This window comes from Sinocyclocheilus rhinocerous, unplaced genomic scaffold, assembly GCF_001515625.1.
Source record: "Sinocyclocheilus rhinocerous isolate Xijiao unplaced genomic scaffold, SAMN03320098_v1.1 scaffold5016, whole genome shotgun sequence".
In the NCBI taxonomy this organism is placed as follows: Eukaryota; Metazoa; Chordata; class Actinopteri; order Cypriniformes; family Cyprinidae; genus Sinocyclocheilus; species Sinocyclocheilus rhinocerous.
In genome coordinates this window covers 190,319-215,872 of record NW_015658380.1, presented here as the reverse complement: position 1 = coordinate 215,872, position 25,554 = coordinate 190,319, and the positions used below count along the sequence as shown (strand labels likewise).

General features: G+C 32.4%; 1 long non-coding RNA gene across 1 annotated transcript in view; it reads right to left on the bottom strand.

Moving 5' to 3' along the window:
• Positions 1-19,962, bottom strand: part of LOC107722118 (uncharacterized) — a 46,203-nt gene extending 26,241 nt beyond the window's left edge. The window contains exons 1-2 of the long non-coding RNA XR_001637776.1: positions 19,826-19,962; positions 18,553-18,739 (exon numbers count right to left, since the gene is read on the bottom strand). This is a non-coding gene — a long non-coding RNA (uncharacterized LOC107722118). The remainder of the gene's footprint in view (positions 1-18,552; positions 18,740-19,825) is intronic.
• Between the last annotated feature and the right edge of the window lie 5,592 nt (positions 19,963-25,554).

Genomic DNA, 25,554 nt, shown 5'->3' with positions numbered 1-25,554 from the left:
CCTATCATACACGTCGGCACGTTATTTGTAATAACTGGTTAGTTTTGTCAGTTTGCTCCTACTAGTAGATGTAGTAACTATGCCTGCTGGCTGCAAAAACATCTTTCTCCATTGACGGCTTTATGTCAAGTCACATTTTATAAAGCGTTTATTTTTGAACGTAAGAGCGCGTGCGCCATTTGTAATTTAAATGTGCACGGCTTCCGGTTTCATTCGCTTCCAGTTATTTTAGCTGTACGAACATGCCATTATGGATTTTTATTTTGCAAACTGGCATTTCTTATCATATTATTGTCATTTATTATCATATTCATAAACACACTGGTTTGTAGAGCAAATATTTTTACTGTTTACTGCACTTTGTTATTCTTCCAGCGGCTAATGTATTGGAAGTTTCGCACAGAAACTAGTTCCGCATTGCAAAATAAGGTGGATGCAATACAGATTTTTTTCAAAGTAACTTCACATTAATAAATAGGAAAATGTTGAAAAAGTCACCATGAAACAAATTCAGTTTAAGATAGCCTAAAGCAGCTCTACAGAAGATAACAGTGTCATTATTCAGTTCAGTGTTGATTCAGTTTAGTTAAATAACACTGTCAAAGTTCATCATTTATAAAACGACTTTCATTCAGCTATGTAACAGCTCTTCTGAAAGTAGTTGTTTTCCGACAAAATATTTTGCAAGCAAACATATACATTTATCCCTGTTTGAGATGATTAAATCTAAACTGTCATGCTTTTTTCTTTTTATGCTTTATTACTTTTAGTATTTCTTACTGCATTCTATTCAAAATAATTTCAAAGACACATTTGTTTCACCTTTCATACATAAGCTAAATTATGACAAAAATAAATAAATCTTGTTTTTTCTTTACATTATATTATCCAATCATTTCTTACCAAAAAAAATAAACATATTTATTTGTGTGCTTTTAAAGTAAATATTTAAAAACTCATAGAAATGTTATATAAAACCACTCGTAAATTATTTATTTTGACCTCCTGAAGCGAATGATCAGCATTTTCTGAAGGTTAAGCATCTCATCAAACTCAAGGCTTCTTTCATTATTTCCTGAAAAAGAAAAATGGCTTGATTTTTAAGTGTTCCAGGCCATATTTTGTACCCTAATTCATGAAAAGTGCCTTATGAATAAAATATACTCTCTCCACCAGAGCAGCAACACCTTAAAATAACTTTGTTGTACTTGGATGATATTTCTAGTGTCTCTCACATTCATCTTCCAAGCATATTCTAGTTAGAATGGAGATCGTGTAGTATAGAATATTTCTTTTAAAACTCCCATTTCTAGCTATATTCCTCCCTAGCAGTGTCATGCTGTTTCCAGGCTAGAATTACACAGCTTGACAGATTGAGGTTGAAAATGTCTCAGGTAAAGACGTGCTGTTCCACACATCCATCATGACCTTGGGTAAAATACCACACATCTCCCACCGATTAGAGGAGATTATAATCTTTCTGAAAGCTCATGAGCGACACGTGAAGATACCAGAATAACCCCAGACAGATCTTGTTCCACGAGTTTCATGGTAGAAACCAAACGCTGTATCTATAGAACCATCACCTCAACACAGACCTATCTTGGTTTTTAAAAGAAGTCTCTTCTGCACCAAGGCTGCATTTATTTCTATATGAAATATATTGTGAAATGTAATGTATTTCTGTGATCAAAGCTGTATTTTCAGCATCATTACTCCAGTCTTCAGTGTCACATGATCTTCAGAAATCATTCTAATATGCTGATTTGCTGCTCAAGAAACATTTCTGATTATTATCAATGTTGAAACATGTTGTCCTGCCCAATATTTGTTTTTGTGTGGAAACAGTGATACATTTTATTTTTCAGGATTCTTTGATGAACAGAAAGTTCAAAAGAACAGCACTTATTTGAATTTGAAATCTTCTGTAACATTATAAATGTCTTTACAGTCACTTTTGATCAATTTAATGTAGCCTATCCTTGCTGAATAAAAGTATTCATTTCTATTAAAAACAGTAGTATTTTATTCAATATAATCAGACGGATATGATGGAGATATGAAACTGTACAGCATATGATCCAGGTGTTTTACTGATGTTATTTTAGTATAAATGAGATAGTAGTTTTATTTATGTATGGAATTAGTTTTTATTTTTATAATTCACATTTTGATTTTAATTGTAGTTAAAATTTCATTTTTGTTTTTGTAATTTTTAGTGTTTATTATGTTTATATATTTTGTATAGCCTTGGCAACTAGTTGAACATTTATAGTATTTTAATTATACTATATAAAATCAATGCTGCACTGAAACAAATCAATGTTGAATTTAATTGAATCAATTTGGAACCGAATTGAATCAATGCTTAACTGAATTGAATCAATGCTGAACTGAACTGAATCAATGCTGAACTGAACTGAATCAGTGTTGAACTGAACTGAGCTGAATAATGACATTATTCTGTAAAGTAAAGCTGCTTATAGCTGAATTGAACTCGTTTCTGTTTCATAATTGATAAACTTTCCAACACTGACACTCTGAATCAATATTAAACTAATATCAATAATAAACTAACTGAGCTGAATAATGGCATTATTGTCTTCCGTAGAGATGCTTTACAGCTGAAATTGAATTCATTTCATGACTGATGAACTTTGCAATATTGAGACTGTTATAAAATTGAATTGAATCAACATTAAACTGAGCTGAATAATGCAATGCAAAAAAACGATTCAATTGAGTGTGTCATTTACGTTAGGAACCGCTCCAATTGATTCAAACTCATGACTTCGATCATTCAATTCAATTCTCTAGCAAAAACCAGATCAAAAGAGCCATTCATATTTTAATTTTGACATTGCTTGTAATGATTTTAAAAAGCACATATAGTGATGGGTGAAACTGAGCTTTCTGAAACTCAGAATCAGTTAAACCATTGCGTCACAAAATTATTCAGTGTTTCGAAGCGCTCGAATTGGATCGTGAATCACAAATCATTTGATTCAGATCGGGACTTCAATTCGCAAATCCTTTGATGTAGATCGGAACTTTGCGTATAGCGAATCATTTGATTCAGATCGGGACTTCGGAGCGGTTTCGTGAATCTTTTGATTCAGATCAGAACTTCGGAACGGGCTCGCAAATCATTTCGCGAATTGGACGATCTGAAATGATGTTTAGCGAATCATTATTTAGCTATTAATTTTAAATTTTAAATAATTAAATATGTAAATTATTATTTTTTAAATCAAATTTGTTACATTTATTTTAAAATGTAATTATTTTCAGTCAAGTTCACTATTAGGTTTTTTTTTTTTTTACATTTCATGCAAAAAATAAATTAAATAAATAAAAATGTTAAAACTAAAACAGAAATATAAAGATATGCTTCTTGCTGCTTGATTATACTTCGGAGCAAGTTCACGAATGTTTTGATTCAGATCGGGACTTCGGAGCACGAATCGTGAATATTTTTTTCTGATTTCTTTTTTTTTCATTAGACAGTACAAAACATCAAACCATTAAGACATTTATAAAAACAAAGAAAATATTTGCGATCCGTGCTACGAAGTCACGATCTGAAATTATGTTTAGCGAATCATTATTTAGCTATTAATTTTAAATTTTAAATAATTAAATTATAAATGTAAATTATAATTTTTTTAATCAAATTTGTAAAATTAATTTTAAAATGTCATTATTTTCAGTCAAAGGTTTTTTTTTTTTACATTTCATGCAAAAAAATTTATAAAAATAAAAATGTTAAAACTAAAACGTAAATATAAAGATATGCTTCAATTACATGTTTTTTTGTGATATGGTATGATGGTTCAAATCAGTGGTCATCTCTGGTCTAAATTATAACATATAGTCATTTTAAAACATAAGAGCAATCTATTTGACTCTGATGGCTAATGAATATGTGCTGATATCAGAATGTCAGAAGACTTCGCTAAAAAAAATAGAAAGAAAGAAAAACTAATGGAAATTTGCTGATAGTCTACTGAGTCTTTATCTTTCATCTAATGTTGATAGTGATCAGTCTGACAGCGGTCGATTAACCCTGAGCTAATGCTGTAGATTCATTAACTACACACAGAGCAGGGACACTTGATGCATCAAATTCCCAAATGCATAATATGTAAAAAAAATGTACGTATGCTGTCAATGAATCTTGTATATTTTGTCGAACATATGAAAATATATGAATCAGAACCACACAAATGTACAATTACTAATGAGATCACACTGTATTATTTTATTAAATATTAATAAAATACATGTTATAAATGTTTTATAAATAAAAATATGTATAGTTTATATATAATGTATTTATATATTATTTATATGTAATACATGTATATGTTCTTAATAAATATTCTGAAAAGATGACATAATAATTATTATTATTTAACTTTTATAATATTTTTCGTTTATTTTTACTAGTTTCCAATTAAAAATGTCTAAATATCCTTAAAATGAGATTAACTTACTTGAGAATGCATGGATTTTTATTAATTTTATGGATCGTGTATTGTATATAAGTGTATTATGTCAGATTTTTCACTTGTTATATACTTGTTTATGCTTAAAACATATCAAAAGATCTGCCAATGCAATAAGACTATTAAAACAGGTCCTGATATCTAATGCAGTGTTGATTCTCAAGTAAATGTATCTTGTTTCAAGAATCTTTATATATTTGATTGTAAAATAAGACATTGATTCTCATTAGGAATGGGATTTTTGATGTGTGTAATTGATAGTAAAGCTCATATGCATGTGATTCTTCATTGTGAAGTCCGTTCTGGAGATTCCCTTGTGCTTCATCAAGCAGCTAACCGGCCTGTGCTGGAAGATCAGAGGCGTTTAACAGCACGCTTCAGCCCGACTCCATCTGCTCCGTCAAAACCACGCTAAATGCATTATTCACACTCCTAAAGTAATGTTGCAGGATTTGTGTAAATAATTCAGTGTATCTTCGGTTACTAAAGCAATCGGTAGCTGCACGCTGATGAAAATAGATATGTTAGAGGCCTGTTTGATTTGACTTATTAGCACTTAAGTGGTTTCTGTATACTAGAGGATAAAGTGCAAAAAATCTATTTCATTATCAGTAGCCTACTGTCTTATTTTCCAGTAAAAAATCATTTCTTGAAAAGAAAAAAGACTTGTTTTCAGATAATGCATCTAAACAATAGTATAACTATATATTTGTAAATTACTAAATTGTAAATTGTAGTCATTTGAAATAATTATTTTGTAATAATTTAAATAAATGTTATATTAATTGTAAAATATTTATATGTATTGTTATTTATATTAATATTTAAATATTATTACAAAATATTACATTACAAAGATATTATATTATACAAATATATATGAAATAATATATGAAATCATGCATGTTGTAATTTAAAGTTCAGCTTATAGATAGATAGATAGATAGATAGATAGATAGATAGATTAAATTATGAAAAATAATCAAAATTATCAAAAAAATTTATGCCAAAAATCATTAGGATATTAAGTAAAGATCATGTTCCATGAAGATATTTTGTACATTTTCTACCATAAACATATCAAAACTTAATTTTTGATTAGTAATGTGCATTGCTAAGAACTTAATTTGGACAACTTTAAAGGCGATTTTCTCAATATTTAAATTTTTTGCACGCTCAGATTCCAGATTTTCAAATAGTTGTATCTCAGCCAAATATTATTCCTATCCTAACAAACCATACATCAATGGAAAGCTTATTTATTCAGCTTTATCTAAATTTTAAAAAATTGACCCTTATGACTGGTTTTGTGGTCCAGTGTCACATATATATATATATACGGTTTTAACCCTCATTGTATCGTGGAGCCACATGAAAATAAGTCTTTATTAATCAACTACCATAGTTTGTGAAGGAATGCAATTTTATGTTACGATTTTCTCAGTATTTTGATTTTTTTGCACCCTCAGATTCCAGATTTTCAAATAGTTGTATCTCAGCCAAATATTATTCCTATCCTAACAAACCATACATCAATGGAAAGCTTATTTATTCAGCTTTGCATGATGATGTATAAATCTCAATTTCGAAAAATTGACCCTTATGACTGGTTTTGTGGTCCAGGGTCACATATATAATTTTGTTTAACATTTAATAAATAAAATGATATAATAAATATTAATATAGTTGTAACATTTTTATAACATTTACAAAACATTTACTTATATTTTTATTCATATTCAATAAAATAATATATTATAAATATTATTATTAAATATTATATTATATGTATGTATGGATATACAGATACATAATACATACATACACAGATACAAATTTTTAAAAATTTTCATCATATTTATTTTTATTAATATTAAAACAATAATATTATAAAGAAATAATATTAGGACTGGCACACACACACACACATATATATATATATACATTTTATATATAGTGTCTGTGAGTGTATACATTTCAAATATTTTTATAATATTATTTTTTATTAATATTTAATAAAATAATAATATTCTAAATAAATATTAATATAATAAATAAAAGCGTATGTAATTCAATGGATATGTAAGTTCAGCTTCTTTGCAGTCATTGTATGCACATTTAAGCGGAGTTTATTTTGGTCTGTAATTGGGACAGGGTGGTATTTTGCAGATGTGCGCTGCTGTGAAATGTCAGAGCAAAAGGCTTCAGGGGATAAAAGATGTTCAGACTCTCTCGCAACGGACTAATACAATAGTTTAACAATCATTAATGCACAGATGCACAAACACACTGTTATTATTAGAAGAAGAAAAATGCTGCATGCCATGCGCTGATATCAATAGCAGCATGCCAAGAGACACAGCAGATCATTAGAACCGAGGGAAACGTCGGGTGAACTCAACTAATGCAGAAACGAGACATGTGGACATCAAGAGCTGCAGGGAAAGCATCTCAGATATGAACAGTCACATGACCCGCATTTTGCCTTTAGTGGACTTTCTTCACAAGAGTTTAACATTAACACTTGCTAAGTGCTGTATGTGAGTAAAGATTGGCTTTAAAGGCACAATATGTAATTTTCGGTTTTATCATACTAGATACATTTGAAAGTTCTGTTATTATGCTACTCTGTGCGGTCGTCACCGGTCTATTAAAACGAACAACATATTAAAGCGTCTTTGGTGTTTCCATGTTTTCTACAAAACAAAACCGGAAATCGAGGGGTTTTGACGTCATTGGCAGGCGACACAATGACACTATGGACACGCTCCGTGTCACTAGTTAAAATTGCTTATTTCTCAGGATTTAAACATTCTTCAAAACATTTGGGATAATGTAAGTACTAGGGCTAGGTATCGAGTTCGATACTTTTTAGGCACCGACCGAATTGTCTCGATACCATCGAGTATTGAAAAACGTCTTGTCGTTCGGTACCAAATTTCGATACCTAAGGGGTTAATCTCATCAGCGTCAGTGAGCCAATAAGCCTGCAGCACTAGCCGGTGTGTTCGACTAGAAGAGGTGCGGCGCAGATCGATCATCCGCGAGAGCGATTCGAAAGCGCACGGAGCAGTCTGCTCTCTTTAGCTCTCGTGGTACTGTAATACCACCAGTATAGAGTAGCGCGGGAGCTGCGTGGAGTTACGATCATATGCAGGTGTCCGTTCATACTAACGTTACACGACCGAAAGCACGTGTTATGTTACCATTCATGCAAACTGTAGCATCATGCTACATAAGACAATAAATAAGATTTATATTCCGCTTTTACTCAAAACTCAATTTAAACCACTATCGAGTGTTTGTAATAACTTCCGATTGCCGTCTAATGTGTGTTTTGGCCATGTAATGTTGCTGAAATTAAATATGTTATTATGTTATTATATGATATATATTCAGAGCAGCGATCATGGAAGAGAGAAGACAGGCAGACTGCGCTGGAAGCTACTAATGCTCATCAGTAAATCAGTGGAAAATGAATAGAAAACACATTTTAAAACTTTAACTAATATTAAAATGAAAACAAAAATGTATAAAAATAAAATACAAAATAAAAAGTAATACAAATTACAAAAACAACAAAATTACTATAACACTTGAACTATAATTAAGGTGAAAACTGAAAATATTTAAATAAAATACAAAAAAAAAAAACTAAAACTAATATAACTGGCAAAAACACAACAAAACTGCTAACACTTCAACTAAAATTTAAAATTATAAAATTGAAATCAAATCCATCATTAAAAAAACAAAACAACACTGATTTGAAATAATGCACAGATGAATCGTTCGCAAAAATAAATATTTAAATCGAAAAACAGGAAGATAACGTAAACAAGGTCACAGTGATTTGATGTTTAAGTTGTTGTTTCACTGTTCTTTCTCTTCCTTCTACAGAAGCATGACTGAAATGACTAAGAGTTTGTACTGCTGTATTAATCATAACATGTCGAGGCCAGAAAACATGACGCATATGACAGCTGGAAGGCCCTGCAAGTACAACGGTCATGTTCTTCAGGCGACATGCTCAGATGGGACGCTACATTTACACTTCTCTTCATACGGTAGCTTTTCTCTCCACAGGTCCGGGAATGTGGGTCTATGGAAATTCAGATCAAAGCTTTGACCTCTTCAAGGAAAACTTGTAACAGAACAAGAGGGGGCGGGGCTTTACCCAATTGAGTTGCCATGGTAACGGGGATGGCCCCTCATATAAGGGGCAGAATGAGGACTGACAACCATAATAACACAGCTGAGAGAAGAGTGGCGTTAGGACACACATTAGGAGGACACAGTGGCGATTTCACTGTTTATTCCATTAATAGAAATCAATCATCTAAATATGCCTGATCTATATTTAGATCATATAGCATGCAATCTGATTTATTGTCTCATGCAGTTTTGTTAATATTAAAATTTATTGGAAATTATCTAAACATGCACTGCACAAAGTTGTCAGTTAACTCATAAAATATGCATCTAAATTAACTGCTTTTATCTAAGGCAAAAACCTTTTTTAATATATTACTGAATTACACTGTAAAAAAAAAAGAAAGAAAAAGAAAATCCAAGTTGTAAATAAATTGATTATTGCAGTAGGTTTAAAAAAACACTATTTTAGTTTTTCTACATATTTTTTTGTTTTGTTTTTAATTCAACGTATTACTTGCCATTTCTTTGAAAATATTTTTTAAATTTACTAGCATTTTTTTCAGTGAAAATTGATTCTACATCAATTAAATAAAAAAACATTCATTTACAAAAGCCAGATACGCTGACAATATTTGGTGTAGAATTTACTTTTTAAAAATTCAGTTTACTTTAAAGAAAATCACTCATAAATTTGTAGTAAATTTCACAAAGAGCTTCACGTAAATTAAATTAAATTAAATTAAATTAAATTAAAATGATTTAATCAAATTTATTTTAAAATAAAATAAATATTGTTTATAAAAGTCAGACCAGTTACACTGAGAAAATTTGGTGTAGAAATTACTTTGAAACTATTTTCACTTATAAATTACTAGCAAATAATTACAATGAAACGGCAAGTAACAAAAAAGGAATTAAACATTAATTAAACAATCAAACACACGCACACCGGGGCAAAAACTTTTTCTTCATTGACAACCATTCAAAAGTATCTCTGAAATCTGACTACATAAAATTGTATCACTATATTTTATTAGACTTCACCTTTAATTGCACACTCACTTTTACAGTGATGGCAGATCTTCAGTAGTGAATTCATCTCGTTTAATATTTAAATCAAGACCAGCGTATGTGTGTTTATTCGGCGTGTTTGCGTGCCATGTGCCACTAATGCATGTTACCTCAGCAGGACCGGGTTATTAAAAATTTAAAGCCTCTGTTGAGACAAGATTATTCATGACAGTCGCTGAGATTTATAACTGAGGCAAGTAACAAAAAAGGAATTAAACATTAATTAAACAATCAAACACACACACACACACGCACACCGGGGCAAAAACTTTTTCTTCATTGACAACCATTCAAAAGTATCTCTGAAATCTGACTACATAAAATTGTATCACTATATTTTATTAGACTTCACCTTTAATTGCACACTCACTTTTACAGTGATGGCAGATCTTCAGTAGTGAATTCATCTCGTTTAATATTTAAATCAAGACCAGCGTATGTGTGTTTATTCGGCGTGTTTGCGTGCCATGTGCCACTAATGCATGTTACCTCAGCAGGACCGGGTTATTAAAAATTTAAAGCCTCTGTTGAGACAAGATTATTCATGACAGTCGCTGAGATTTATAACGGTGTAGCTGGAATTATCATGCAGAGATAATTAAGTCCATAAGAAAGTGCAGTGACAGAAATTAACCCTCAGCACACGGGTTCATAAAAAAGACTGAGACACGGTTAAAACGGACAGATCACAGTTGTAATTCATGAATTTATGTTTCATTTATTTTACTTTATTTAGTACCAATATACCCAAATGACTTAAATTTAAAAAATCAATTAAATTACATTTCAAATAAAATAAAATAAATATTTAGCCATGGCATAAAAATACATTAAAAGAGTTTAGAAAGACTCATACGTACAGAGCTATGAAATTAATGTGCATATATCATTTCACATCATTTGATCATGGGAGAATTTGATGATAAATGAGTTTATATTGAGATCTCTGACTTTTGATTGCTTTGATTTTGATGATTATTATTATTATTATTATACTTTAAACTAAGGGTTGACTTTTCTTTTACTTTGATATTATTATTATTAGTTTAAATTACTGTATTTTTATTTTTAAATTGTAGTTATTTTGTTGTGTGTTTTTGTCATTTTTATTAATTTGAGTTTTATGTGGTTTTAATTCGTTTTTATTTTAATATGATCTGTTTTCATTATGATTTTAAAGTTTTAGTAATTTTGTTTTTCATTCATTTTTATTTCAGTTTTAGTTATTTTAGTACATAAAGTTAAACTAAATGAAAATGCGAAATGTTCTAGCTAGATAAAATATAATTTAATTATAAATATAAAAAATGAATATAATTTTTTTGTTTTTGCATTTTTTTATATTTTAATTAGTATTTCATTTTAAGTAACAAAAATGCCTTTTCTGATTTTAGTTTTAGTTAACTATAATAACCTGGTATATTGAGACACTACTAAGATCTCTTCTAAAGCTTCATAGGAGAAAAAGTGAGATTACTAGAGTGTTTCTTCTCAGGAGAAACTCTCCGATTGCTCTCCATCTCTCTGCTGTCATGGAAAAACAGGGATCTCCTCTGTGATGTTCCTCAGGGAACAAGTACAGGCTGCTTCATTTTTAATTGGGCAATTTTTCATCTCAGAACAGACATTGACGGTTTGTTTTTCAGATGATCTGGATCTATAGCGCTCATGTTTTCATGCTGAAAGGCTCTTCGTGTGTGGTTCTCATATGCATGCAGCCGTGTTCCTTCTACGTTTCATCTGAATTTAATTATAAATATAAAAAATGAATATAATATTTTTTTATATTTTAATTAATATTTCATTTTAAGTAACAAAAAATGCCTTTTCTGATTTTAGTTTTAGTTAACTATAATAACCTGGTATATTGAGACACTACTAAGATCTCTTCTAAAGCTTCATAGGAGAAAAAGTGAGATTACTAGAGTGTTTCTTCTCAGGAGAAACTCTCCGATTGCTCTCCATCTCTCTGCTGTCATGGAAAAACAGGGATCTCCTCTGTGATGTTCCTCAGGGAACAAGTACAGGCTGCTTCATTTTTAATTGGGCAATTTTTCATCTCAGAACAGACATTGACGGTTTGTTTTTCAGATGATCTGGATCTATAGCGCTCATGTTTTCATGCTGAAAGGCTCTTCGTGTGTGGTTCTCATATGCATGCAGCCGTGTTCCTTCTACGTTTCATCTGATATGAGCAGAAATGTGCCGTGAGAATATATATAATTCATGTCTGGAGTTTGAAACAGTGAAATGGTTTTAACTTCAATCCACATTCTCTTCCATGCAGCGCTACATCCGTCCTGCTTTGTAAGGTAATGTGTTCTTGAAGCTACTGCCTTGTGATGGGTACGTCCAAATTTCACTTTTAATTCACAGTTGAAAAGGCAAAGCACACAAGACAGACATCCATAACTTTCAGTCCCACTCCACATTTTATTTTACATCTTGTTTGATATCCTGCTTCACCAGAAAATACATCAGATATCTCCTAAAATTCTTTAGATGAAATGAAACTCACAAATTTCAACAAATTTCAAGAGTCAAACTTGCATAGCATAGAATGGATGTGGATAATATCAACTCAGATCACTTCTGATGGCTTTATTTGTCTTTTTTGTAAAATTTACTAGCAATTTGTGAGTTAAAATGCTTTCAAAGCCACTTATTTCAGTATGCAAGATGTTAAATGCACACAAACTTCAATAAGATCTATTCTGTTTATATTGTAAACGTGCATCAGTTGAGTCAAATTAGGTTTATTTGTAGCACTTTTAACAATACATAGAGTTTCAAAGCAGTGTTACATGTTGGATTACTTTGAGATATGTTTCATTATGAACAACTTTCATTATGGACATACTGTATATTACATGCACAGAGCTATATAAAAATGTCTAACTAATTGCATGTATTTAAATAAAACAGATAAAACCTAAAATTAGCAGTTTAAGGTGCCATATATGATTTTTCAACCGCTAGATGTCGCACGTAACGACTGCATCTCAGACCAAAACAAACGTTTTTGCGATTAGGCCACACCTCCGTCCTCCGTCTGACCATGCCCCCTCGTGAAACACATTAAAGGGGTCATATGACATTGCTAAAAATAACGTTATTTGGTGTATTTGGTGTAATGCAATGTGTTTACGCGGTTTAAGGTTCAAACATCATATTATTTCCCCATAATGTACATTATTGTTGCTCCCCTTTGTCCCGCCTTTCTGAAATGATTTTTACAAAGCTCAGCATTCTGAAAAGCGAGGTGTGCTGTGATTGGCCAGTTATCCAGTGCGTTGTGATTGGCCGAATACCTCAAGTGTGTGACGGAAATGTTACGCCCCTCACCATACTGTGATGCTGTGTCCCGGAGCGACGAGACAAAAACATTAAAACTCATTAATATATATATATATATATATATATATATACAGTGCCCTCCATAAGTATTGGAACAGTAAAGACAAAATTACTCTGCTTGCTGTGGAGTAAAGACATTTGCAAATATGATTAAAAGATGAATATGAGACGAAACTACAGAATGTCACATTTTATTATTAGCTGTTTCAACACATACATGTTTTACCAAATAAAAAGGACGGCACTTTTAGAGTTCATCCCTCTATCTGATGTGAGCATAAGTATTGGAACAGTTGAACCCAAGGCAGATGTAAAAGATTAAAAGCTATTATTTAGTTGCAGATCTCTTGCGTGCAATCAGAGCAGTGAGTCTGCGGCCCGTAGACATCACCAGACTCTTGGTCTCATCCTTTGAAATGCTTTTCAAAGCCTGCAATGCAGCCAATTCCAATTGTTGCTTGTTTTGGGGAGTTTCTGCCTTAAGTCTCCTCTTCAGCTGGTGAAATTCATGTTCAATCGGATTTAAATCTGGAGATTGATTTGGGCAATCTAAGACTTTCCATTTCTTTGCCCTGATAAACTCCTTGACTGAACTGGCAAGATGTTTTAGGTCATTGTCCTGATGCAATATGAAGTGCGTCCCAATGAATCTGGTGGCATTTTCTTGAACATTGGTAGCCAAGATGTTTCTGTACACTTCTGCAATCATTCTGCTACTGTCATCATACATTAAGCCATCGTTAAAGTTGAGAGGGCCTGTTCCAGAGACAGCCATGCATGCCCATGCCATGACACCACCTCCACCGTGCTTTACAGATGAGGCTGTATGCTGAGGATCATTTACAGTTCCCTTTTTTCTCCACACTTTTGCTTTCCCATCACTTAGATAAAGGTTCATCTTTGTCTCACCTGTCCATAAAACTCAACTTCAAAACTCTACTGGCTCACATTTGTGCTTTTTTGCAAACTTGCTGGTCCGAGGTTTGCATCTTGCTGTAGCTTCTGTAGTTCTGTGTCAAAGTCTCCTGCGTGATTGTTGTTGATTTTCGTGGTTGTTGGTGATTTAACAGACACATATTTTGGGGTTAATTTTCACAGCTTTTATGATTTGCCTGTCATCAACTGCTGCTGTTTTTCTCAGCCGATCAGGTCGTTGTTGGTTGCTGACGTCGCCGGTGGTTTCCAAACTCTTGATTTCTCATGCCCTTTGTTTTTGCTACAGCTCTAATTGAGTTCCTCTTTTCTTTTAGCATCCAAATTGCTTGCTTTTCTCTTGAGGTCAGCTCCCTCGTCTTCATCCTGGTTTGTGTGTGTCGTCATATAACTGAAACGACACATTCCCTGCTTTTAATACCTTAAAGGTCCCCTGAAATGCTTAGAGACACGCAGCATTACTCTATGTGTTGACGTCATTTTAACTGAAACAGGAAGACAGGGCGGGACATATCAAGCAGCCCCGCCCCTTTTTAAAATAGCCAATAGCGTTCGTTTATATCACAGCTTGGGCTCAGTGTTGCCAGATTGGGCGGTTTCCCGCCCAATTGGGCAGTTTTGAATTTGATTGTGCGGGTAAAAATTGGCTTGGGCGGGTGAACAAAATTTGGGCTGGTTTGGGGTCAGTTTGGCGGTTTTCAAACATATAAATTGCATAGGCTAATTGTTTAACAAAACAAGCCCAAATATGTATACTGCTGCATCCAATCAGTCATCATAACGTTACTACACACACACACACACACACTGCAGAGGCGCTGGTGCTGATGTAAACGTCGACAGCCGCACTTATCACGAGGGCTCATCAGACAGTCGTTATATTCATGAGTGACACGTTTTTAGCGTGATAAGTTATAACGTATCTGATTTTGAATGTAGTATGACTGTATATTCAAGTAATCACAATGCCTAAATATAAGTTAAAGAGTGGGAGAGTGACTCAACTCTCAAAACGTGATTGTGGAGTGTCACTGCAACTCCGAAATCAGAGCACATTTGAATGAATCATAACCGAAACTAACGTTAAATATGTCGGTTTATACGATCTTGTCTTTTATCTTTTAAACGTCCAGATTGATAAATCCTTGAAAACTGCTAGACTTGATTAGTTTTTACTGTGCAAAGTTCTGTATTATGTTCTACAATATGAGCTTAAACGGCCAAAAGTATTGGCAGTGACACAAATTTTGTGTTTGTGTTCATTCACATTGTTTCTAGATTATGTTACTGCCAATACTTGTAGAAACAATGTGAATGAACAGCACAACAGCTTAAGTAGCAAATTGTGCAAAACACAAAATTTGTGTCACTGCCAATACTTTTGGCCACGACTGTACTTATGCTCACATTAGATAGAGGGGTGAAACTCTAAAAGTGTTGATCTTCTTAGTTGGTAAAACATTTATGTATTGAAACACCCAATAATAAAATATGACAATTTGTAGTTTTGTCTCATATTTATCTTTTAAACATATTTACAGATTTCTTGACTCCACAGCAAACAGAGCAATTTTGTCTTTACTGTTCCAATACTTATGGAGGGCACTGTATATACTTAATATATGCATTAAGATTATCCAAAAAAAAACAAAAGAAACAATACTAATATTAAGAAAACTGACAGATGCTACGCACATTCTGTGTCTTGGCACCTAAATGTATTTTGGTTTACAATCAGCATGTCTGTATTACCAGCAGCTACATCTGACCACATCACCATCTACACCCTCCTATCTCTGTGTCACACTGCTAGAGCCTCTGGGCTGTCAGTCTCTCGCCCACTCACGCAGAAACACAACCCTGCCGTTTGCTTATTCAGAAGTAAAGCAGTGGATGCACAAACGCTGTGGCATCGCTGAGAGGGTGTTTAACGCACGGCCCATAAAATGAAAGGCCAGCTACATAACTGGACTAATGCCTCGCTGGCTCTGGCCTCCTCCTGACACGTCTCAAGAGACGACTGTAATCCAGTTAGAGTTCAAAGTGACCACCATGAAGGCCTTTCCATCGAAAAAATGATCATAACAAAAGGGACAGAAATAGGCTAAATGCAATCCTAGCTTTGTGTTTTGAGGGTTCTTCACACATCTTCATTCTTTTTATGCTAAAATCAAAGATGGAATAAAAAAAAAACAATAGAATGCAAGTAAGGCCGCTTCGGAAGCACTGCTTCGTGAAGATTCGAAACCTTTGCGAATCATTTGTTTCGAATCAGTGATTCAGAGTCACGTGATTTCAGATTGTTGCATCATAACTCTTTTGACATTTCAGTGGTTCTCAATGATGTTTGTGAACCCAGTTGTTTGTTTGTGTTTTACCTAATCTTGAATCAGTTTCATAAATTTGTAGACATTTTAATAACACATTTGTATAATAGAAAGGAAGAGTTGTAGGCACACTAGTTATTGGCCTGATTAACCAAGTTCTCTATGAAACACACAAAACAAGCCCTACAAATTAATAAAATAGCACATAGGCTACAGTATAATAGAACAGACACATATTTAATGATATTAAATGATTTGTTAATTGCATTTAATAGATTACACTTTTAGTAAAACATTTGCGATTGGTTTGTGAAAGGTGTTTTATGCGTGTTTGAGCCAAGTTTTTATTGCTTTTACACCATTTTGACCAGCAGGCGTGTGGCGTTTCGAGCGCTTCGAAAAAGTGAATCATTTTGCGAAGCAATTGGTTCAGTTGATTCAAAGTTCAAAGCTTCATTTCGCCTGTCACTAGTCAGCTGTCCATTATCGCGAAATAATATTTCATATTATTTTCAGTTTAAACCTTATTTCATCCGAAATTGTGTGCATTTTAGTCCATATCTGTAAACTTACCTACATCTAAATATAGGTATATATTCAAAACCACACCACAAGTAATCGCTGGTTCATAAGGAGCGACAAACCGCACGGTTTTCCACATTATAATACATTATATTGCATTGCATTGCATAAAATAAAACTAAATATGAAACCCCCATTAACCTTGCATATGAAGTAACAGTCAAAGGATTGAGGCATGGTTAAAAAAGGCAGATCGCAGATGCTATTTATGATTTTATGTTTCATTTATTGTACTTATTTTGGTGCCAATACACCACAATAATAAAATAAAATGCTTATTCTAGGAGTGTGATTAGTTTAATTACATGAACGTGAATTCTCTCTAACTTGTGTTAAGAACTCCACATTGAATATCATCAAAGAAACAGGCCTTTATTTATTTTATTTTATTTTATTTTATTTTATTTTAGCATAGCATAGCATAGCATAGCAACATCGTTCAGCCCTAAACCCTTGTTCTGAGCATTTGTCAAGATTAATATTTCAAGCAAGTCTTTAAAAGTTTGACTTTTTAATGAATTTACATAAAGCATTTAAGAGATGCCTATTGCCCAATTAAGCATGAAGAGGCTTCCTGAATCTGTCGGTGAGAAAACACAGGCCTCATTCAGTACAGAACGAGATTTGGCTTCGAGGCTGAGGAAAGCCACAAGAATTAAAATGCAAATGAGCTGAGGATTACGGATGAAAAGAGCATTTACCGCATATTCCTAATTTAAACTGTTGCTGTTGCTTCTCATTTCAGACGTTTACCGAAGCACACAGTTATCGGGGCCACATTAATCATGCCGCCGTCTCGCAGGCTTGTAATTTTGTCCTTAGTTTTACATTCTTTGTAGACGAAACGTGAAGCCGTAACATTGTTATCATTTGCAGGAGACAATGAACTGGTTGCAGCTTAATTCTCAGCTTTCAGTGATACCCAAGTGTGAATTAAATTTAAAGCAATGCTTATTTTTGGGATAAATTCGAATGAATTGTAGCTTACACTGCACAATTGCATTGCATACTCTTACTATTTATGTAGTATGTGAGATAGATAGATAGATAGATAGATAGATAGAATTATATATAGAACAGAATGATATAGACAGACAGACAGACAGACAGATAGATAGATAGATAGAATTATATATAGAACAGAACGATAGAGATAGACAGACAGACAGACAGACAGATAGATAGATAGATAGATAGATAGATAGAATTTTGGACTAATGAAACAGAAGCGAAGCATTGTTAATGGTGTGTTGTCATATGTTTGTCAGATGGAGAGGTTTGTTTGACTGTCTGTATATCAAACACATTCCATCCATTAGTAAAATGGGTCGCATCTAAACGCTTCCAGGATGCCGTGTGATGTATTCACTGTTCTTCCCTCCCTCTCTCTCTCTCTCTCTCTCACCTGATCTGATTCTTCTGACAGCTCCTGCGAAACTGGCACATCCCACAATATTTATAGACCGCACAGGTTACAGCACGCTAGATCACTGAGGAAGCTGAGGTGTGTGGCGTCGCGATTCAGACGCAGATGATTATTGAATGACCGCCGCGCCCTCTGCAGGCGGCGCATGCGCATTACACGCTACCTCATGATGGGGTAAATAAATCAAACTAACCTCGTTTAAGTGAGTACAGTTCTTGCTGGAGGGGATTGAGCTGTATGAGGGGTCTTCAAATGAAAGCAGTGGACAGATGGAGTTCATGGTGGGCCTCAGTGGTCATTCAGTGGGACGGTCTGCTGGGGTCAGTGGGAGGTTCGACCTTGTTACTGGGTTGCTTTGAACACCAGTCTGCTTTGAACATCTGAAATATTAAATGTCAAATATGTCGGATTAAAACAAGGTGAAGCTGTGAGAATGAAGCCAAAACATTTTATTAAAGTGTTACACAAGCAATAATTAGTACTTTTGAAAAATTAGTTGTCCACTGTCGAAGCCCATTTCCAACACTGGATTAAATAAAAAAAATAAAATAGGTAATTAAGACTTTTTATCTCACAATTCTGATTTTATTCACGGCTGATTTCACTTCAGCACTCAGATTTTACTTTTGAAATCTTGTGTTGAACCAGCAAAGCATCAAGTTCATTACAAGCTGTTCTTAAAATTATACAAAAATCATACAAATAAGTCCTTAAAAATCATATAGTGAAATTTATTACACCACAAACTGCACAGGCCCAGCAACATGCAGAATTATTAATGACATAGGCTGAATTATTTAATATAATACAACTCTTTTTTTTTATCATGTTTTCATTTGCTTTAGTTCATTACAAGCTGTTCTTAAAATTATACAAAAATCATACAAATAAGTCCTTAAAAATCATATAGTGAAATTTATTACACCACAAACTGCACAGGCCCAGCAACATGCAGAATTATTAATGACATAGGCTGAATTATTTAATATAATACAACTCTTTTTTTTATCATGTTTTCATTTGCTTTACTTTTATTTTACTCCAGGATCATGTGATTTCTTTGCTCCCTGACTGTGTTCAGGTGCCTAGAATATTCATAACCATGTGATTGTCTAGCTTTGTTTGTCAGGGAGTTTATTTGGTAAATTTTTGGGTTTCTTCTTGCATTCTTCTGTGTATCTCATGTAATTGTTATCGTACTTTGCTTAATTTTTGTGGTAGTTACTTTGAATTAAATAATAAAAAAAATTCCTTTAAGGCCTTAAGTATGAAAGCTTGTTTCCGCCACCAGATTAAAAACAAAAAACAAAAACAAAACAAAGCTAATAAAAATAGTTAATTGCAAGTTTTTCGGAGATATAAACCCAGGCTCATTGGAAAAGGCATACGTGCACTGCATTTCATATGCATGGGTTTTCTGATGTGTTAATGTGAACTTAATGTGAATGAGCTGCCGCAATACGCACCTGAAGCGTCGTAATAAAACACTGCGATGCGTGCTTAAAGCAATGTATTAAAAATGTGGCCAAGGTCACGTACTGAACGCGTGTTTTAGCGCCACGAACTTTGAAATTGCCGCGAAACGTAGGCTACATAATAACTGTGTTTCAGAAACGTCGAGACAAGCACGTATTCCCAAAGAGCCTGGGTAGCAAAACAATAAATAAATAAAAAATTCTGAATTGCAAGACATACCTTTAGAAATCTGTATTTTTTCCTATGAATTCTGAATTTGCTTATCTCGCAAATTTTTGTTTATATTTTGGAATTCTGAGTTTATATTACAGAATTTTGACTTTAAGCCTATATATTGCAAATCTGACTTTCCCCCCTCAGAATCACAAAAAAAAATAAATAATCAGAATTGTAAGACATAAACTCAGAATTGACAGAAAAAAGTCACCGTTTATTTTGTTCAGTGTTAGATATATTTAGGGGCGTGAAAATTTAAACCCAATGTTCCTGCAATAACAGACGATTAAAAATCTAATTTAAAAAAAAAAGGCCGAATTGTGAGATAAAAAGTCACAATTACCTTTTTTGTTTTATCCCACAGTGGAAACAAGCTTCCATCCACCTAACTGAGATAAAGACTTTTATTTTACATGGAGTGGGTCACCTGATGAGACCAGATCACATGACCAACCAAATACTACTGTGTATATAATACTTCGATATTTTCACTTGCAGAATAAATGAATCATAGCTGACTGCAAATAATGTGTTTCTACAATGGCACGTGAAAGTAAAAGCTTGCTGCACACTGCTGGTGAAATGTGCTGTTGTAGCGCTCCTAGTGTCAACAAGCGGAACTGCACACAGATGGCCCCGCCCCTCTCTCACGCCATTGGCTGGTTCAATTTTGATGTGTTTGAGCAATTTAGCTGCATCATGATCAAACTAACAGCAATGTTTTAATAGCCACAGAGTCACAGTATTACACTTTTGGGGGAAATTAACACACTCTTTGCTTTACAGTTGACTCTAACATTAGTTAGAGTTGATTCTAACATACTACTGTGTATATAATACTTCGATATTTTCACTTGCAGAATAAATGAATCATAGCTGACTGCAAATAATGTGTTTCTACAATGGCACGTGAAAGTAAAAGCTTGCTGCACACTGCTGGTGAAATGTGCTGTTGTAGCGCTCCTAGTGTCAACAAGCGGAACTGCACACAGATGGCCCCGCCCCTCTCTCACGCCATTGGCTGGTTCAGTTTTGATAGCTGCATCACGATCAAATAACAGCAATGTTTTAATAGCTACAGAGTCACAGTATTACACTTTTTGAGGAAATTAACACACTCTTTGCTTTACAGATGACTCTAACATTAGTTAGAGTTGATTCTAACATTATAAGAAATATTAAAAAGTTATTGGAATTCTTTTTTCTTGACTTTTGCATTGATTCATTAGGCACTGAGAAATCTGCATTGATTATTGATTGATTTCTTTCTTTCTTTTTATCTATGTGACAGTGTGGTTATATTGTGTTTACTTGTTAATGAACTATATTGGAATTTTAGTTTGGAGAATACACAAGAAAAAAACCTGTGTTTCTTAACTAGATATTAAACATACAAAATAACTTGTATAGAAAATCTTTTCCCTTTGTGACAATTAGCCCCAGTTATTTATAATGGCTTAAAATTGGTTTAAAAAGGGGAAAACGAAAAGAAAAAGAAGAAAGAAAGAAAAAGGAAAAAATACTTAAATGGCATAAAAATGTACCTAAATCTGTGTATATTTGAATACAAGCATATTTGTATTACAACATGTATAAAAAGAGTTGATTCTATAATTCTTATATTTTGATTTTACCAATGTTAAGTCATTTAAACAATTTATCTATGATAAAAAAAAATAGGGCTAATAGTCACAAAGGTTAAGGTTTTGAATTAAAATGCTTGTTTTCTTTGTAAGTTATTTTGTATGTTGAGTTTAAACATCTAGTTAGAAAATGTGAATTTTTTTTTTTTCAAATTAAAATTTCAGTATCATTATAAATTGGTTAACAACTGAACACAATATAATATAACACATTTGTTTAAATAAAGTTCATGCCTTCAATAGTTAAACCATTGTATTATTATTATTCTGCTGAGAAGCTGATCAAAAAATAAAAATAATTATTTGATTGAATTCAATTCTCATAACGTCAAACTAAACTATAAACTTCACTCAGATTTTTTTTTGTATATAGTGAAAACCCCAATCATAACGAAAATGAGTAAAGTTAATAAATTAGACAAAACTAACCCGACTGCATCTCTTGTTACTAATTAGAAATAGCATGTTTACTTATAATAAAACTAATATTTATAATATGTAAAACAAAACAAGTAAACAGCCTTTAGAAATGTTGACTGCATAACGCTAAAGCTTCATACAAACAGCAGACTTACACACTTCAGGCAATCAGATAGAAATTGACTGGCCATAATACAATAAAGCTGGAACAAAAAAAAGAAAAAGATTGTTTCACAAAATTCCATATTCATATACAGTATGTCTACACTGCTGCATCGTTCCTGGGCATTAAGAGTGAAAATAGCCTCTATTTTTTGTAGTTATGATGTTAAAACTTTAATGTTTGTGTAAAAAAGTCAGTAAAAAGTGTGACAACAAGCCCCGGTCATGTGTAAAATCAACTATTAAACTTGTATAACCCAGCTTTCACTTCTGCTTTTTTTTTTCTGTTCTCAACAGATGTTGCTTTTATAAACAACAGACCTAAACCAAAGAAAATTAATGTAATATTTGTGACCCTGGAGCACAAAAGCAGTCTGAAGTCGCTGGGGTATATTTGTAGCAATAGCCAACAATACATTGTATGGGTCAAAATTATTGATTTTTCTTTTATGCCAAAAATCATTAGGATATTAAGTAAAGATTATGTTCCATGAAGATATTTTGTAAATGTCCTACCATAAATATATCAAAACTTAATGTTTGATTAGTAATATGCATTGCTAAGGACTTAATTTGGACAACTTTAAAGATGATTTTCTCAATATTTAGATTTTTTTGCACCCTCAGATTCCAGATTTTCAAATATTGTCCTATCCTAACAAACCTCTCATCAGCAAAAGTTATACAATTTCTGTCAAATATTAGATTGAAATATTATCTTACAGTTTCTTACATTTTTTTATGGTTTGTCATTGTATTTTAAACAAATCTGTTCTAAAATGAAATAATATATGCTCTTATATATGGTCGTTTCATTGCACAGATTTGTTTAAATATCAAATAGCATTTATAGAGCTGTAAAGATCAACATATAATAATTTACATTTAAATGTGTTTAGCAATGCTTTTAACCAAAGTGACTTAAAAAAGGAACAAATGCAATTTGTCAGTATTTGTGATGAAATAACAAACAAACAAATGAAAGAAAGAAAGAAAGAAAGAATATTGCCTTTTATTTAATTAATCACTTTTAGTTCATTATTAGTTATACTAAAGCTAAACAATTTTAGTTAACTATATTTTAGTTATTAAATATAAATATATTTTAAACATAAGTCATTTAAGTCAAAATATAACTCGTTTTTCTAAAACCTTCCCTTTTTCATTTATGTAGCTATTTTTAAAGTATATTTTAATAAACAATTTATTATTACAATTTATAAACTATTTTAGTTATTTTACTTATACCAAAACTGTGCTTTACTATATTTTACCAAATACATGTTATATAAATTATATAAAAATTACTATCAAGTGCATTTTTCTTTTTTGAATTTGTAGCACTTTGAGATTTTGTTTAAATGTAAAGTGCATTATAAATCAAATTTATTATTATTATTATTATTATTATTTACTAGTTTTTCTAAAACCTTCCCTTTATCATTTTTTATGTATTTTAAGTTTTAGATATCTTAGTTATACCAAAACGTAAATATAAATATATTTTACTAAATGTAAATCATATAAATAGTTTTTCTAAAAAAGTTTCTCTTTATCATTTTTGTGTTTTTCACTTTCTTTTAGTTAACTATATTTCAGTTTAATATAACTATATTTTACTAAAATATAAGTAATATAAATATAGCTAGTTTTTCTAAAACATTCCCCTTTTTCGTTGTTTTTTATATTTAATTAATGCATGCATTTTTTAGTTACATCAAAAGTTAAACAGAACTATATTTTAAAGTTATAAATATGTCGTTTTCTAAAACCGTCCCTTTTCATTTTTTTATGTTTTTTTTTTTTCAAGGTGTTATATCAGAAGGTTCTGTCTCCTGTTTATCTGTACTCTCTCTCTCTCTGTGTCTTTATTCTTCTCATGTGAGATTTTACACATCAATGGCCCTGGAGGTGAAAGGTGAGCTGGCGTGACCCCAGATCAGCAGTAAGACAATCCCAACCCATGCTTTTCTAACAGAAGACCCTATACCGGCCCCTGAGAAGGAGGAGCCGCAGCAACTGCCATTTTAAAAAGAGGAGGTGCCAAAATACAGCAGGAACACATTCCACTGGAGGAGAAACTCTTATCTTAAACCTGATTTCAAACAATTAGTAACTCAAATAGTACATGTTTGTTTCAGATAGTTTGTGTTGTGTTGTTAAATGCATGCAAATGTATTTGTACCATGAAGGCCTAAATATTAACAGTTTAATCAAGACTGCATACAAACTAAAGTCAATAATGACTTATTTTGAAGTACTTTTGATGTTTATTCAGGATTAAAGTAATGCTTTCATAATCCCCAAAATGGGTTAACAAACTGTCTATGTATAGTGTATGTACTGTAATGTTCAAAAAAATACTAACAGAAATATATTTGAAAGACACCTTTAAATAAGAATGTTCACATGCACTGAAAAATGGCTTTGAAACAATTTTCACTCAGAAACTGCTACAAAGAAACAGCAAGCGACACTGAATTAAATGAGAAAATGTGGTGTTTTCTATATAATAGAAACAATATTTTCTCGTAAAACTTCTCCAATAACCTGATTTATTTACAACTTTGAAAAATCTATTTTATAGTAAGCAGATCGTAGTTTTTATCGAACAAAAAACAGGTGAAAGATTACACACAAAAAAACAGCTTTAGCATTTAGAACAAATCAGCAGACAAGGACTGAAATTAATGTGGCTATAATAAAAACCTGTATTCATAAATCACTTTATTTCTGTAAAACAGGTCTGAGGACAGATCTAACAAATTTGTGAATTACTATTAAACTCGTTTTAATCTGTTTTGAGATATAAAGCAACACTGATTGTTCATTAACTATCGAAAAAGAGCATCACCGAATTATGCAATAATACAGCAGCATAAAACAAACAAGTTAGCACTGAAATCTCAAGTAAATATAGCCAAATATAGCATGCATCAATATTTCACATTTGAGACAGAAATAATATCATACAAAGATTAAAAACATTCTATAGCCTAACTTTTATTTCGATGAGTTATCTTTTTACTCCACTTTAACACAAAAAGCAAAATACCAACGAAAGCAATATTGACAAAACTGATAAATTGTTCATGCAATAGTGCATATAGCGTATTATAATAATTCCCCAAGTATTAAGAACGTTCCTCGCGCGCACCGCATATGTCTTACAAGAGAGAAGATGCTGCTTTGACGCGCTGCGGACTCCTCGCGTCTGCTTGAGATGTTGACCCACATCGTCGTTTACAGTTGTGAGCATTTTTCATTGTAGTGGCGCT